Source organism: Lygodium microphyllum, chromosome 19, assembly GCF_053477565.2.
Source record: "Lygodium microphyllum isolate KBCC chromosome 19, Lygodium_microphyllum_v1.1.10, whole genome shotgun sequence".
Classification (NCBI taxonomy): Eukaryota; Viridiplantae; Streptophyta; class Polypodiopsida; order Schizaeales; family Lygodiaceae; genus Lygodium; species Lygodium microphyllum.
In genome coordinates this window covers 1,882,590-1,887,551 of record NC_141153.1, presented here as the reverse complement: position 1 = coordinate 1,887,551, position 4,962 = coordinate 1,882,590, and positions in this window count along the sequence as shown.

The window sequence follows — 4,962 nt, the reverse complement described above, 5'->3', positions numbered from 1 at the left end:
TTCGTTACAATAATAGCACCTGAAAGTGTCTTTATTACCACCAGTAAAGTTCTCCACCGCTGACATCTTAGCCTTTTTGCTATTAGCATATTGGAATTGACCTTAGGTTCTTTTTGCATAGCCCCTAGTTATATTTCTGTTTTGGAACTTATTATTCCAAGGCTTATCGTTTCTTGTTTTGGACTAGAGTTCCTGTACAATTGGACTTGCTCTTATCAATGCATCTTGGAGGTTGGATGGACGCATTGCTTCAAGCCGTGTGTTCAGGGGATCATCATGGCAAAACTTGGATACTTGCTGCGCAATGTCCATAGATAGTGCATACTTGAGAAGTGTTACACACTTCGAGTAATAGGCTTCCAGTGTCATTCCAAGTTGATTTAGACCAAAGAATTCATTCATCTTTTGTGTGCGGTATGCTGGCGAAAGATATCAGCCTTGCACTGCATCTTTTAATACGTCCCAACTAACAGACGCTTCGGAGATTCCTTGGTCTTTACACCATTGTTTCCACCAAATTCAGGCTTCTCCTATTAGCTTTAACTTACTGATCATTGCTTGATTAGCTTGGGTAATTCCAGTAGCAATGAAATAATCTTCCATGGACTCAACCCATATTTTTGCTTCAACCTCGATGTTTTTGCCTTGACCATCAAACTCAAGTGGTTTGATTTGATTAAGCATGAACTTCTTTTCTTGGATCTCAACAGCATTAAGGGTAGGAACAGTTTCCCGTGGTATCATAAGATTAGCTCTACGAATGTTATCATATAGTTTGCTCGTATCTTTTCAAAAAAAGAAATCATTTCAGAAGGATAGAAAATATTTATATTAAATTTTCAAGAAGGTTACATCATGATAGATTTTTTCGAATGAACTTAAGGAATCTAACCATGGATTTTAGATATATCTACTGACTTGTAATTCTTAATTGCTAGAATGGTAACCAATTTCATATCCAATAGATAGACAAAATAATTTCTTTTGCTATAAGGGATAAATACATGGTTTATTTTTGGTATGGCTGGTTATTTGGGAGAGAAGATTTCCCTAATACAATCTAGGTATGGCATTTGGATATATCCATTGGGTAATAGTCTGGCTTTGAAGAATGGATATCTAAAAATCTGTACTTTAAAGGAAGATCAGGAAGTCCATCTTTGATGTAATTGCGGCATTTAGAGCGACCAACAACTATAATTTGGTCCGCTGGGATGACATTTGTCACTTCCTCGTAAATATATCGATTTAGTTTAACCTTCCGGCCTCTAGTGAATAAAGTTGAATTCACTCTAGCTTCATGAAATAAATAAACCTTCATGACTTTAAGGTTTTCCATCCATCTTATTCTCTTCAAATTGTTCTGAAGGAAGGCAAGAGGGTTTGCATCGATATAACAAATTCCACCGCTCATCATCCAGCGTCTTTCTCGGTATAGTGGAGAAGGATCATAGATGTTATCCAGAATCCGCATCACTTGCATTCTCCATCCATAATATGTAGAATGCATTACCGATGTAAACATCGCTCGGAAGACTAGGAATCGCTCGTAATCTTTGTCTCTCTGGGTAATATAAAAAAAAAAAGCAAGAGAAGGGAAAAACAACTCATATCTCAAGCTACAATACCAAGTTTCTGATTTCTTTTCACTCTGATACCACTTATGACGTACCCGCCTTTGATTACGTGACGATTAATGTTTTAGTAGTCACCTAGATTTTATCTTCCAGCCGTCGCTATCCATACTCTAACCAAAATGATCGGATTTTGTCTGGCTAGTTAGCCCTAGGTCTACCCCACAAGGGAAGCGTCCCGCCGTTACCTACGGAGGACTAACCTGAAGGTTCCTAATTGACCTAACAGTCACCTATCAACAACTAACTCACATCCAGAGGTGTCCTTGAGAGGCTTCTTGTTCGGAAGGAGCAACTGCCATTACCCTTGATTCATGGAGTACAACACTTTTTTCTAGTAGCAGGCTAAGGATTTATAAAATCCCTTGCAGTGCTCTGGCCGCCGTACCTTTCCCCTAAGATAATTCACAGTTCAGGTTCTAAGACCAAACCTTAAGTAAGTCAACGAATCGGCCCTTCCTAGAGTTTCTTCCTAGTGTTTGTTTTTGGGGAAACCTCTCGGCTAATGGAGACCACCCTGCCATAGGACTAGATTCGTCGGGAATCCATCCACCCGCTTCCCTCTATGGAAGTTCTTAGTTATCTAATTACCTACCACATTACGTGAAACATATAAAAAAAGATTTATTATTTAATATCCTTATATGCACAGTTGTTCGTTTACGTAATTTACTCACAGACATACAATCAGAATAAAACAATTCATTGATTATATTCCATAATGTACGTTCTCCTGCCCATACAGGAGAAAAATTACAATTTCACGTGCTGCTTCATTTGACGTATCTGCACGTCACGTGCTGCCTCATCCGATGCATTTGCACGTCACCAAGATCAAATCCACCTATAGCTAGTGTTCATACGTGTCCCAAGTAGAACTCGGGCCATACATGGGACCAAGTAGTTCCTAGGTGCGAAAAAGAATTTACTAGCCAGAGCCCCCATGGCACCCTTCCACCTCCTACTTAATACAATCCCTACTGGGAGACCTCTCGCCATCGGAGCCGGTCCATGCTTCTGCGGCAATAAAAACATCCCCTCTTGGTATGGGGATTCATCACCTATCCTTGGGGGAGGCATAGGGCTCCTCAATTTTTATATGTTCCAATATTTAATTCAATCAGGATCTAATCTAGAAAATTCACAAACAAGATTGATGTCTTCAAGGAGTTATGAATTCAATCAATCATGCAACTTTCAAGTTCAAGTGATGCTTAATCTAGTAGCAATTGACACTTGAGTTTTAAGTAATAAACTCTTCTCCTTGGAATTTAACTAGAGGTATCTAGAATTTGAGTCTCTAACTTCCCAATTCTTGTAACCAAATTTATTGACCTTAAGTTAGCATTTCTCAAGAGACTTATCTTATTTCTATTGAACTTGAATAGAACTATTTTAGAAAAAAAACATGTGGTATCGCGGTTGGTAAAGGGGCGTTATCCGCGCTCGTGACTCCGTTTGTGACTCTCGTCTTGCAACTCCAACTGTTGCTTCTATGTTAGTAGGGTTATTTGCGATTTCCGCTTTTGAATTCTTTTTCTTTGGGGCCATGATAGAATAGAGATGAGAGTAGAGGTATGATAGAATAGGATAGAGTTCTTCAGTGTCTTCTCTTCTCGGATCAGAGTAGAAGAGGATGAGAGACCTTTAGCATATCTCGGATAGAGTCTCCTCCTTCTTGATCAGCATCTTGTCCTCATCAAGATTGCTCTTGTTGCTCCTCCTTCTCGATCAGCGTCTCGCCCTCATCAAGATTGCTCTTGTTGCTCCTCCTTCTCGATCAGCGTCTCGCCCTCGTCAAGATTTCTCTTGTTGCTCTCTGTGGTCATCCCCAAGCCATCAATTTATAGTTTTTGCAAGGGGAGGGGGGGAGGGGGTGTAAAGAGAGGGCACCTGCTTTTTGGCGTTTTTGATGATATCATCACGATGACAAGATTTCGTTTTCTTTTTCTATCCTGCAACTTGTTTGGATCATAACTTCGTCGTATGAACTCAAAATATAGATGTTTGGGTACTTAAAACGATTAGAACACATCTTGTCGACAAGCTTATGTAGGCAAAATTACGAAAATTCATCAAAATGAGAAAAAATGATGATTTTTATAAATTGCATTATTTTTATCCATCTTTTATCTTGGACGACTTATTCCCTTCAAAATAAGTCATAGTATATATTTGAATCCAAGATCACCGTGAAGAATAGATACCCTATCCCTAGGGTGGATAACTTGTTAGATGAGCTAAAAGGGGCTAAATATATCACAAAGATTGATTTGAGATTTGGCTACCATTAGATATGCATGCGTGAAGGGGATGATATTAAGACAACATTCAGGACTAACCATGGTCTTTATCACTTCTTGGTTATGCCCTTTGGCTTGACAAATGCACCCGACACTTATTAGAGCCTAATGAATAAAATACTTCAGTTATTTTTATTCAGATTTGTGTTGTTGTTTTTGCATGACATTCTCATCTACATCCGTTCATTGGAAGCTCATCTATTCACATGAGGCAGGTATTTGATGTACTTAGACATCATAGACTCTTTGCGAATGAGTCAAAATGTTCCTTCCTGCAGATTGGGATAGAGTGTTTGGGCCACATTGTTAATGAGGCAGGCATTAGAGCTAATCCAAAGAAAGTGCAATGTGTCAAAGATTGGCCTACACCTGCAAATACCACCTTTTTGAGAGGAGTCTTGGGTCCCTCTTCATTCTACTGTAGATTTATTTGACATTACGCCACTATTGCAACTCCTCTCATTGATAGGTTGAAGAAAGAAGCATTTTTCTGAGATGCCATTGTAGATACAAGCTTTAATCAGTTGAAAGGTTTGCTTACTTCAGCCCCTCTTAGTTTTGCCCTAATTTCTCCAAGGAATTTACAATTTAGTGTGATGCCAGTGGGTGAGGTATTGGTGCAGTATTGCTGCAAGAACATGGGGTAATAGCTTTTGAAAGCAGAAAACTTGCTGAAAATGAGATGGTAATGAATGTTTATGATCAAGAAATGTTGGCTATTCTTCATGCCATAAAGAAATGGCACCATTACTTGTATGGTAGTAGGTTTAGAGTCAAGAGTGACCATAGGGTCCTCAAATATTTCTTATCTCAGTCCAACCTTACTCCTAAGTAACGTAGATGGGTGACCACATTGCAAAATTATGACTTTGACATTACCCATACTTGTGGAAAAGACAATGTCACTAGTTGATTCCTTGTCTAGAATGTGGGCATGTAAAGTCTCTACCATCATGGAATTGCATAGTGATTGGATACACGAGCTTCAGGAGGCTTACCTATTGGATGTTGATTTCAGCAATATA